Below are 12,740 nucleotides of genomic sequence, written 5' to 3' on the forward strand. Positions count from 1 at the left end.
CGACTGTCGATGTATTATAGAGGCCAATCTCCGGGGTCATTTGACAATCGTAAATTCATATTATTATTATTATTAGTAGTAGTAGTAGTAGTAGTAGTCCTATTTATTGCCCAGAGGGCGGACTACACCGACTGCCCAGTGGCAGCCGGTGCACCGGCCGCCCAAAGGCGGCCGGAGAAAAAATTCAATTTAGCACCTCTATAAAGGGGTGCTAACAAGACTGGGCGATAACTAATAAACAGAAAAACCGGTAAAAGGACTGTAAATTAAATAAGCAAAACCAAAGGGGAGGTGGTACAGAGCACGCCCCCTAGAGCCCACTGGTCGACAAAGGTAGCCATGTCGCCAGCGGACTCCGCGTGGGCGTGCTCCAACTTAACCCTGGAACGGATAAGGGCCCTGAACATGGCCCCACAGTCAAAGAGACCCTCCCCGATCATCTTACGCTTCCTGGTCTTGTAGATGGCGAGTCTAGCAAGAGCCAGGAGCAGATTCACGAGGAGGTCCCTCTTCTTGGTGGAGCCATGAACAGGGTGCCCGAATATGAGGAGGGTTGGGGAGAAATGCAGCCAGAACTGCAGCAAAAGGTTCTTCAATAAAAGAAAAAACGGCTGCAGCCTGGCGCACAAAAAATAAATATGAGCTACCGACTCGGACAATCCGCAGAAAGGGCATGCGGCGTCCGAGTCGGTAAAGTGACGCAGGATCTCTCCTGACGCGAGCGCTCCGTGCAGGACCCTCCACCCCAAGTCCCCAGCTCCCCTGGAGACCAGCGGGGAGTACAGGGCCTCCCACTGGGGACCGACACCCTCCGGTGGTCGGAGGGTCTCCCGCCAAGCGGTGTCTCGGCGGGAGACGAGGGCGAGGAAGTGGAGGGTGTGGAGCGTCATCGCGTACAGGGTCCTCCTCGACGCCGATCGGAGGGGCGTCGAGGAGAAACGCGAGATCCTGCTCAGGTTGTTCTCGAGGGGAGGCCGAGGGGGGGCTCGGGCCTTGGGTTCGATCAGCAGGACCGGAGAGCCGGGGGCAGGGGGGGGGGATGGAAGATGGCTCCCCGGTCCTGAGAACTCCCTCGAGATACCTGACAGAGTCTGGGTGCAACGCTGCTTTGCACTCCCGGATCGCGCGGCCGGCCGTCCTGACGGTCGCCCGAGCCGCCCTGGCGACGAGCGACTCGGGCGTCAGCCACTCGGACCGCTCGCGATCCAGGAGATCCCAGACTCTGGTCACCTTGGCCGAGATCAGCGCGCGCCGCACCGAGGGGGACTCCAACGCCTGCGCACCCAGGTGGGGGTTGTGCAGCAGGGGCTCTAGCAGGAGTCCCTCGCCCTCGGTCGGAACGGCGTCTCGGCCGACAGAAAACATGCTCCGGGTCCTGAGCAGGTCCTGGTAGAAGACCGGCAGCTCGGGGAGACGGATTCCCCGGAGGTCGATCCAGAACAGCTGCCGGTCGTAGCCCAGGTCGTGCAGCTGGCGTAACAAGAGCGACGCCAGCGTGCACCACTGCGGGGCCGGGTCTGCGTACAGGAATCTCTGCAGCGTCTGGAGGCGGAAGGTGTGCACCTGGCTCTTGATGCACACCAACCCTTGCCCTCCCTCGGCCAGAGGGAGGCTCAGAACCGCCGCAGAGACCCAGTGCTTTCCGGCCCAGAAGAAGTCCGTCAGCTTCCTCTGGACCCTGGACACAAACTCAGGGGGCGGGCTCAGGACGGTGAGTCGATGCCAAAGCATTGACGCCACCAGTTGGTTAATCACTAAAGCCCGTCCCCTGAAGGAAAGCAGTCTCAGCAGACCCGACCACGACCTCAGCCTAGCAGCCACCTTGTCCTCCAACTCCACCCAGTTGGCTGCGACCGAGGTCTCCGCGGGGCTCAGGTGGACTCCCAGATATTTAAAACTGTCCGCGCTCCACTTGAACTGCTGGAGCGCGACAGGGAGGGAGTCCACCCGCCAGGGACCCACCAGTAACCCGGAGCACTTGTCCCAGTTGATCCTGGCAGAGGAAGCGGCAGAGTAGACGCTCTGGCAGCTCCGCATCCTCTCCAGGTCAACCGGGTCGGAGGCCACCAGGAGCACGTCGTCGGCGTAGGCCGACAGGACCACCCTCGTGTCCGGCGCGCCGAGCGCCAACCCCGTGAGCCTCCTGCGAAGGAGGCAGAGGAAGGGCTCGATGCACAGCGCGTACAGTTGTCCGGACAGAGGGCAGCCCTGACGCACTCCTCTCCTGAACGCGAGGGGCGCGGTCAGGGACCAGTTAACCTTTACGAGGCACTCGGCAGAGGCGTACAGCATCCGGAACAGGCCGACAAAGCGCGGCCCGAATCCGAATGCTCGCAGGGTTCCGAAGAGATACTCGTGATCCACCCGGTCGAACGCCTTCTCCTGATCCAGCGACAGGAAGGCGACCGACCGACCGGTCCTCCTGCAGTAGTGCAGGAGGTCCCGAACCAGAAAGATGTTATCGAAAATTGTCCGGTTCGGGACCGTGTAGGACTGGTCGGGGTGGATCACGTCTGCCAGCACGGACTTGAGCCTCAGGGAGGCGGCCTTGGCCACGATTTTATAGTCCGTGCATAGCAGCGAGACCGGGCGCCAGTTCTTCAGGCAGCGGAGATCCCCCTTCTTGGGCAGGAGCGTGATGACCGCCCGCCTCATCGAAAGGGGCATCTCCCCGGTCTCGTAGGCTTCCGCCAGGACCCGCGCAAAGGCGGGCCCCAGCAAGTCCCAAAACTTCTTGTAGAACTCCACGGTCAGCCCGTCGATGCCCGGCGATTTGTTATAGGGCATCTGACTGAGGGCGTCGGAGAGCTCGGCCAGGGTCAGCTGGCCCTCGAACTCGTCCCGGACGCCCTCGCCGACCGTGGGAAGCCCATCCCACAGAACCCTGCACGCGTCGGAGTCGACGGGATCCGGAGAGAAGAGGGCCGAGTAGAAGGCCCTGGCCCTCTCGTTCACGCTCTCCGGATCCGTCAGAAGGGAGCCGTCGTCCGCCAGGAGGCAGGTGATGTTCTTGCGGTCTCCCTTCTTTTTCTCCAACGCGTAGAAGAAGTGTGTGCCGCGGTCCATCTCCCGGAGGAACTGGACGCGCGAGCGCACAAACGCCCCCCGGGACCGCTGGAGCTGCAGGTCCCGCAGGGTGCACTTCTTCTCCTCGTACGCGCTCTGCTCGAGTTGGTCCCCGCGAGCCAGGCGGCTCTCCAGACCGAGCAGCTCCCTTTCCAGCCGCTCGATCCGCGAGTCCCTCCGCCTGCTCGCGCCCCTCGTGTACTCCTGACAGAGGACCTTGATCTGCGCTTTCCCCACGTCCCACCACTGACGCCAGGTGGGGAAGCGAGATCGCCTGCCGTGCCAGACCGTCCAAAAGTCCCGGAAAGACCGCTCAAAGCGCTCTTCCTCCAACAGGCTGTTGTTGAAGTGCCAGTAGGCAGAGAAATGCCTAGCTGGCACCACGGCCACCGTCACGGCCACCAGGTTGTGGTCCGTGAACGGCGCCGGCCTGATGTCGGAGGCGCGAACGCAATGAGCGTGGTTCCGCGACACGTAGAACCTGTCAATCCGGGACTGAGACACCCGCCCCTCCCTCACCCTGGTGAAGGTGAAGGCCGAGGCGTCCGGGTGCTGCCACCGCCAGATGTCGACCAGAGAGAGCCGAGCGATCAGCTCTCTCAGGGCGGCCGACGAGAGCGGGTAGGGCTCGCGCCCCACCCGGTCCGCGGCCTCGAGGGTGCAGTTGAAGTCACCCCCGAGGACCACGAGCTCGTCGGCGCCGATGGTGTTCAGGTGGTTCGACATCCGGCGGAAGAACTGGACCCTCGCCGGACCCGAGGACGGAGCGTACGCGTTCACCAGGTGAACGGTAACGTCCCCGTCCCGGATCCGGTGGTGCAACAGACGGCCCGGCACGACGTTGACCACATCGAGCACCGTGGGAACAAAGGACCCGGAGAAGAGCGTCGCCACCCCACAAGATGACTCGGTGAGGTGGCTGAACGACACTCTCCCCCCCCACTCCAGCAGCCAGTTGGCCTCGGCCTGCGGAGTGGAGTGGGTTTCCTGCAGGAAGCACACAGAGTAACCCCCCTTTTTCAGAAAGGAGATTACCTGGGCCCTGCGGAAATGGTCCTTGCATCCGTTGACGTTCACGGTCCCGATGCGATACATGGTCCTCTGTCAGGTGGAGTTGGCGACACTCACGGGAGATCCTGAGATCTCCCGAAGTTCACCAACTGGTCGTGAAACTTTCAGGCACGTATGTGCACGCACGTGCCCGAAGTTTTGCTGGCGTGGCTGGCCCTGAGGAAGGATCTCACAGAGTTGAGGATCCTCTGGAAATCCCCCCATTTGTCCAGGGCCAGCTGGACCTTGTCCCTGCGGTGGATGGTGGCCTCCAGGAACTCCAGGAGCTCCGCCGCAGGGATGTCCGGAGAAGGGGCGGACAGACTCTCCGAGCCCACGCTGCACGCGGACTCCGAGTCCTCCTCCCGCTCCTCCGGTTCTCCACCGCCCCCCTCGCGGTGGAGAAGCACAACGCACTCACGTTGGTGGGTGAGCGCGTTGCGTCTGATTTTGATCTTGACCGACTCTCCCAGCGCCCCCCCCCCAGGGGACGCGGCGGGAGAGATCGGCGGAGGGACCCTGGCGGGGACCGTCTGCACCCTCGATTTCGGGGGCGCAGACGGTCGCTCGACGTACACCGCTGAGCCGGACGGTCTCGTCGTCCCCGCTCTGGGTCCCTCCTTTGAGGGCCGAGGCACGGTCTCAGGCCCGTCCTCTTCCCTCGAAGGAAGGGGATCCACCCTCTCGGGTCCTTCCCCTCCCTCCCCTAGAGAAAGGGGATACACCCTTTCGGGTCCTTCCCCTTCCTCCGCATCAGTCACCGGTTGTTGGTTCAGGGGCTCCTCCCGCGCCCCCTCGGTGACTGGAACCGGCCCCTCGATGCTGGGTCGGGGACCGGTTTCTTGGCCCCGTTGCACTTCGGGGAGGGGATCTACCGCGAGGGCACCACCTTCTGCCCTCTCCGGTTCTTCCCCTCCCTTCCGCGCTCCGGAGACCAATGTAAACGCGGGCTCCTCAGAGCCCGCCTCTGCCTCAGGGGGTGTTTTCTCCTCCCCCTCCGCGGCGGCACAAGGGCCGGAACCCCTGTCGCCGCAGGAGAGGGGAGCCTGAGGCAGATCTTGTTCCGGGAGGGGTGGTTCTTCCCCCCCCCTCCGACCCCTCGGTGGGGGTCGCTTGCATGGGCTCCGCGTTGTCTGCGGAGCCCACGCTTGCCTCGGGAGCTGGATCCGCCTCCTCCCCGAAGACGGGAGCCAGAGGCAGTTCTTGCTCCGGGAGGGGTGGTTCGTCCCCCCCCTCCGGCCCCTCGGCCGGGGTCGCCTGCATGGGCTCCGCATTATCCGCGGAGCCCACGCTTGCCTCGGGAGCCCGAGGCAGCTCTTGTTCCGGGAGGGGTAATTGTTCCTCCCCCTCCGGCCCCTCGGCGGGGGTCGCCTGCATGGGCTCCGCGTTGTCCGCGGAGCCCACGCCTGCCTCGGGAGCTGGTTCCGCCGCCCCCTCCTCGGCAACACAGGGTTCAGGACCCGTGTCGCCGTCGGAGGAAGGCGGTTCCCGAGGCAGCTGTTCCTTCGGGGGCCCCTCCTGCGCCCCCTCGGCGACCTCCGCTGCGGCCGGCCCCCCGATGGTAGGGTCGGGGCCGGCCTCCGAGGTCTGTGGTGTGACGGGGAGGGGATCTACCCGAAGGGCTTCTTTTGCCCTCGCGGGTTCCTCCCTCCCCTTTGGCCTCTCGGCGGGGGCCTCTTCCATGGGCTCCGCTTCCTTTGCGGAGCCCCGGACCGCCTCGGGGGGTGGTTCCTTCTCCCCCTCCGCGGCGGCACGAGGGCCGGAGCCCTCGTCGCCGGTAGAGGGGGGACGCCGAGGCGGTCTCTTTCTTTTTTGGGGGCCCTCTATCGCCCCCCCGGGGACCCTCAGCAAGAGGCCGAGACGTGTGCACTTGCGTGCACACGTGGGAAGACGGGCCTGCGCCTTTCTCTTTCCCCTGAGGCTGCCGGAGGCTGTCCCCTGCCCTGCCACGGCGACGGGGAGCCCACCTCCGGCAGCGCTTCTCTCGTCATCGTACCCGGGGATGAGGTGCTTCGTTTTACGGGCGGCTTTGCCGCCCTGCCTCGCGGGGGGTGCCGTCGAGGGAGTCCCTATCTCTGAGACTCCCCCTGACCCACCGCCAGATGGTGCGGCGGCGGGCTTCGTCTCCCCCCGCTTGGCCTCCCCGGTGGACCTGGCCGCCACCTTCTTACGGCGGGCGACCACGGTCCACTCGGCGGCCTTCTCCCCCCGCGCACTTTCGAGAGGCGCGGAGGGTCCGGCCGCCTCGGGGGCCCTCTCTCCCTTTCCCCCCCCGGATGTTACTGGGAGGGGGGCGGGTACTTTTTTGCCCCCCTTCTCTGCGGGCCTTTTGGAGGGCCCCGGGGGCGAGGTGGACTCGGAGGGGTGCGGTGCTTGCGCGGGTGGCTTGGCGCTTTTCTGGAGCTTGGGGCACCTCTTTTTCTGGTGCCCCAGCTCCTTGCAGTGAAAGCACCGCACCTCCTCCGAGGAATAAAAGATCACATAATTGGTCCCCTCGAAGGGGACCACAAAGCTGCCCTCCGCGGTGTCCCTCCCCGCCAGGTGGACGGTCACCTGGCGGCGGAAGGACAAGATGTGGCGGAAGGCCTGGTCTCTGCAGCCCAGGGGGATGGGGTGGATGGCCGTCTTGACCTCCCCCAGGGCTTGCAGATGGGGCATGAGCAGGGCATCCTGAATAAACGGTGGCACGTTGGACAGGATGACCCTGCTGCCCAGCCCCGCGAGGGGCTCGATGGGGACAAACATGCCCCCCACGCTGAGACCCCTCTCGATCGCGGTGTTCGCGGCGGCCTCCGATTTCAGGAAAAAGACGGCTTTCCCGTACATTTTGGAGGCCGCCACGATCGCTGCTGGTCCCACCGCCTTCGCCATGGCCTTGACGAAGCCCTCGATCGAGAGGGAGTCTCGCAGGAGGCACCTGACCCCGTGCCTCCTGGTGATGTTTTTAAATGGGGGGGCCGCGTTGCTCGCGGCCGCCTTTGCCCATTGCCTGGGGGGTTGTGGTGTCTGCCCACTCATTTTGATTTCTTTTATTTAATTTTATTTCTTATAAGTGTTTGTCTTGTCTATTTTTATTCTGTTAAACAGAAAAACAAAACACACACACAGACAAGACAGACACACCCCTGCACTGCAAACAGTTAGCAGCGCAGGGGTACACAAAAAGACAAACAACCACCTACACTATAATCAGTGTAGGGGCACACACAAGACAAACAGAATTAAATAAATGAAAAATAACTACCCCTGCACTCCAATAGTGCAGGAGTAGTGAAATTAAAAAGAAAACAAACAAACAAAAATTATATATTTATTTTTAAAAACAACAAAATAAAAATAAAACAATCAAAAACACAAAGGGATTTTTTTTTTTTTTTTTTTTTTTTTTTATATAAACACAAACAAACGTATTTATTTATTTTTTAAATAAATAAACAAATACAAATTGACACACCCCTGCACTGCAATAGTGCAGGGGCACAAAGAAAATTCAAAAAGAAATAAAAGTTCAAAACTAAAAAATAGCTTTAAACTTAAAAGAAAACCAAAATCAAACCAAGGGCAAACAAAGGAGCACACGGCCTGTGCTCCCTGCCTGCCCTTCCCCCACTCTGCACACAGCAGAGATGGGGGATTTTTTAAAACAAAACGATTTTTAACTAAAAACTAAAAACAGCTATTTACATAAAAATAATTTCCCTAAAAAGACAAAAATAAAAGCTTTAAAGTAAAATTAACAAATCAATAAAAGGAGTGTTTTAAAAAGAAGGAAAAATCAAAGAAAGAAAAATCTCTCCTGCACTTGCTTATGTAGGCAAGTGCAGGGAGAGAAAAGGACAAACTAAATAAGTGTTTTATTTAAAAAATAAAACAACTTAACCAGAATGTTTTTCAACTAAAAGGTGCACTACTACTTTAGAAAAGTGAATTTATAAAAAGAATTCCAAAATAAAAAGTTTAAATAACTGTTTTTAATGGTTTTATAAACACACCTGCAGGAGCTCCACAAATGTGTGACCTGTCAGTAGTAGTAGTAGTAGTAGTAGTAGTAGTGACTGATAACCTGCTTAGAACGGTGAATGTTAAATAAAGCTTTGTTTTGCCTAAGTCCGCTGCAGTTGGTGCTGCTGCAATGCAAGCTTACTGTATATATCACAAGCAGCATTAGTTACGTGTAAAAGTGTATTTTTATTTAAATTATAAAAACATGATCACTGTTCTATATAACGTATGTTTAAACTACAGCTGAGTGCTATATATTTGATTAAAATAGGATTTTTAATCAAATATATAGCTATAGTCACCAGTAAATTATGCAAATTAGTACCATTGAAGTTTCGAACCTTCCTTCGGTAATGTGTTCCGAACGATTGAAGGTCAAAATGTACCCTTCATTGCAGCCCTAAATGTTACTGATTTAGTTCTGTTTTTCAGTTAGTTTAGCATTTTTTTTTAACTAACTTTCCAGTGTACTTTTTTGATGAGTTCCGTTAATGAAATGTATGTCCTACGTTTTTCTTTTTGTATTCATCTGTATTAAATACAATGAGTATTTCAATTCCACAAAATACATACAGTATGTGTTAATTATTTGTATAACCAGCTCTAGTCCAGCTAGCATTTTGTTTAAGCCATTATTGAGCTTCAGTTGTATTTTTTCTTGGGGCTTAAGTGAAATTTGCCTTTGGGCAAATAGCTGAAGCAAAAGATATGTTATCTGAAATGTAGCAGTGACTTTGTGGAATATTGGTGTTCCAAGCAAATGAAACCAGACATGTTGCCGGTTACAAACCATGCATCCCTTACCTGTACAATTGACAAATAGTAATCGTTGTTAAACACCAGTAGCCGGTAACTGGTTTGTCAAGATCAGTTCTCTTCTGTAAGCTCTGAAATTGCCATGAAAATATGCTCCGCTTCACATTTCCATTGTCGATACTAACCGAAACGTATTAGTGCCATAGCAACTGTACTTAAGACATACCTGTTACTCTTGTGTAAGGCTGCCACGTTTTACTTTTTTTTGTAAACGTGTAAATGACACCTATTAAACAATGGACAGGGCTTGCTTAATTTATATAATAATCAGTGGCGCTGGAACTATTCTTATAGTGGGGGTGCTGAAAGCCATTGAACAAAACTGTAACCCCTGTATATGATGGAAGCCATGCATTCGGTTGTTATTATTTTAAACACCTTAATAAAAGCCAGCTTCAACATCTGTTTATCTATTTAAGTAAAAATAATCTTTAAAAAACCACAGTCCTTGCTAAAATGTTTACAACATGCTAGAGAAAACAAATTGAAAAGTAGCATGTTCTTAAGTAGTGCAGTTTTTAGAAATGTCTTGTTTACTTGTAAAAGCAGGTTGAACAGCAGTATTTTATTTCCAGTAGTTGTAGATGAGGACAGTCAGAAGACGCAAGGCTGACTTGTGCTAAAGTGTCGTGCTGTTTTAATTTTTAATGAGGGAATGTACAGCCACAAAGCAGCTCCCCCAGTTGCAGCATTCGCCACAAGCTGATTTCAGCAGGTGGTGCCACTGAGAATCTACAAACAAATCTCATATTCTTTTTAGGGGCGTTTTCAAAAACGTCCTGCTGTATACAAGTTTCCAATGCGTTCCAACTCTAACCGACTCTCATGGGATTGCGGTTTGATAATGTCCCGCCCCTGTTGTGACAGTCAGCACTGGTTAGTAGCAATGTAAAAGGGGTGAAGTGCAATGCACACACAGATCATTAGGTTCACGAAACCAGCAGGATTTGCCCTGGCACCAGCAGGTGCCCAGCACCCCTGTACTTCAAGCCGCACCCCCATGTCCTGAACTAGTTTCCTATTTTATCTTTGGTTAATCTCTTTATATCTGTTGTCTGGTGGACCTAATCATTTTAGAATAGAATTGTTTGCTGTTATTGGAACTTAGTTTATCGAGTATTGAATCTAACCGGCCATCAGACGTCCATGGTGCAGTCAGGAATTTAAACAGCACTATTGGAGTTGGTAAAGTCTGTGTGCTATTTATTAATGTTTAAGTTTTGAAAGCAAAATATATTGTAGTCAAATTGAAATGGTTACCTTGCCAGGGAAATACAAAATCTTACAAAAAGCTTTAATGCACAAAATATGTATATTTATTGCAAGATAAATATTAAAACAGGCCTTTTGGATTTTCAGATGAATACATTTAAATTCTTAATCATTTCTTCATAACTATGCAATATTTTTTTAATCTCTGTCCATATCAGTGGTACAGACTTTGACTTTAAGGTACTGTCTTTGCAGTTGGTACACAGCAGCTTACTGTGATTCAGTCAAATTTTGTTTAAGCACTTGCCAGATTCTTGATTAACTATATATACTGCATATAGTCTCTGACTAATACAGACACCTTTGTGCCGTACATATGGATATGTCAGACATAGTGTATGTACCCCAATAATAAGCAATTATGTGTGACCCTAGATCACTATGAATGGTGTGACCCTAAAAATACACACTTAAAAAAAGCTTGTTCTACTGACACCAAAAACAGAACGAAAATATACAGAAGACCAGCCTCTTAAATCTCTGAGATTAAGACATCAGATATATCATTCCCCCAGGAATGCTAGACTTTTTGTTCAAAAACGTTTCAAGTTCTTAATTTTTTTTTTTTGAATAAACTTCAGGAATAATGGAAACTTACTGTCCTGATACCTTTTAAAGGAGTTCAAACAACAACATTGACATCTATGTAGCAGAGACATGTTTTTGTTTTGGCCGGTGCTCTTAAAATTGTTAATTTGATTAACTTAACTGTATCGGTTGTGCTCATTTAAACCAATTATATGAATATCATTTCCAAAATGTGTTTTATACACGAACATGACAAGAGGTCTGACATGGGCACTAAAAAAAAAAAATATACTACAAAAACCTGCTGAAAAATAGTTAAACAAAAAAGAAAAATCAGCTTATCAGAATTTTGGAAAAGGTTCAGTACATGATTATCCTAATAAAATATAATATATAGCTTAATATAGCTTTGTCTTTATCCATTGCATAAAGTGTGTTTGTTCTGATCTGAAAACAGTCTCACTGCATATATTTTATAATTACCTACATTGCTTATTTTTTTATTAAATTCTCCTTTCGTAAGGAACTGTGACAAAATTACTGTGTCCCTCTTCAGCAAACAAGCCGGCAGACATGAGTGATGCTCTTTTAATGTTTCATTACCCGTTCTTAAATAGCTTCTGGAACATTGAAATCAAACTAATAGATTTTAAGAGTGAAACTGTGACATGTTTTTGTGACAGCAGTACGTGATAGAGAGCTGGAGCTGTCCATGTTTACTATACAAATTCACTAGTCCTTTTTCATTTCTTTGGTAAATTGTTTTTTGCTGGATATGAAAGCCTGTTCTGACGATGTATAAGGTGCAGGAGCTTGATACACATTATATTCCGGCTGGATTTCTACTGTTCATACTTTCCATTGTGAAATGCATCATCTTCGCATTCAGTGGTAGCACGTTTGAGCTTTGATAATGAGATTGAGATAATGAGCTTTGAGATGCTATGCCAGGAAGGTAGCCTGGTTAAATAAAGGTTGCATTATCTTGCAGCATTCAATATTTCAGTAGTTTTTATATATTCAAATATGATTCCTGACTATTTGCTGTCTTCTGTTTTTGTATTCTTAGAAGCAATGAATAGTAATAAATTACATTTTATGGCAGAATGTTCGCATGTTGGCTACCTTACAGGGGAGTGATAAAATCTTATTGGAATACATAAAACTACTGAAATATTGAATAATGCAAGATAAATATCAAAATATAAAAAGTGACACAAATAAAAGACCTTGCACATTATAAGTTAAAACTTGAGCTACATCTCATTTGGAAGAGGAGTGGAAAAGATAATAAAACAAATGGTACTAAAAGTATGAAAATGGTAATTAAAACACTTGTAAGTACAGTCAACTCCTGTACGAATTAAGAGCCCAGCAACAGCATTACATGTATTTGTAATTCTTATTATCAGGTGTCAATGCCTGATAGACATGCTTAGTACTGTGACAACTTATTGTACATTGAAATTACTGAGCATGCACTACCCACTGATGCCGATACTTACTGACAGTATCTTCTGTACATAAAACACAAAAACTGTGGGATGTAATTAAAGCAAAAAACAAACAAGGTTGTATTACAATTTATTTTAAGCCATTGGAGTAAACATATAAAGGCAAGGTTTTATTCCATTCTGAATGTTGTAATGTATACAAATTAGTAGGGAAACAATACACTACACTGGATGCATCACTCCATGTCCTCAAGATAAACCTTCGCAATTCACTTTTGCATTGCAAAGTAGCTCGTTATTAATATAACATCAGATAAGGATAAAAATTGTCCCTTTTGTTGGTTAGCAAAGCAAACCTCTATGAACTTATAGTTGCAGGGGCATATTTTTTAAGCAGCTGGGTGCATATGCTGCACACTACCAAATAAGGTTGTGTTTAAGAATTTGTGTAATCCAACAAAATCTGCAAAAAAAAAAACAAAAAAACACCATTGTTGTCTCTGGGGCTGCTTCAAAAGGGCTGTTGAGCCTTTATGAAGTGAAATTTTATAT

General features: G+C 51.1%; 1 protein-coding gene across 3 annotated transcripts in view; it reads left to right on the plus strand.

The window, feature by feature from the left end:
* Positions 1-12,740, plus strand: part of LOC131699136 (ras-related protein Rab-27B-like) — an 80,690-nt gene that overhangs the window by 54,784 nt on the left and 13,166 nt on the right. The gene's annotated exons all lie outside the window — the stretch shown is intronic.

The sequence above is a fragment of the Acipenser ruthenus genome, chromosome 2 (genome assembly GCF_902713425.1).
Source record: "Acipenser ruthenus chromosome 2, fAciRut3.2 maternal haplotype, whole genome shotgun sequence".
Classification (NCBI taxonomy): Eukaryota; Metazoa; Chordata; class Actinopteri; order Acipenseriformes; family Acipenseridae; genus Acipenser; species Acipenser ruthenus.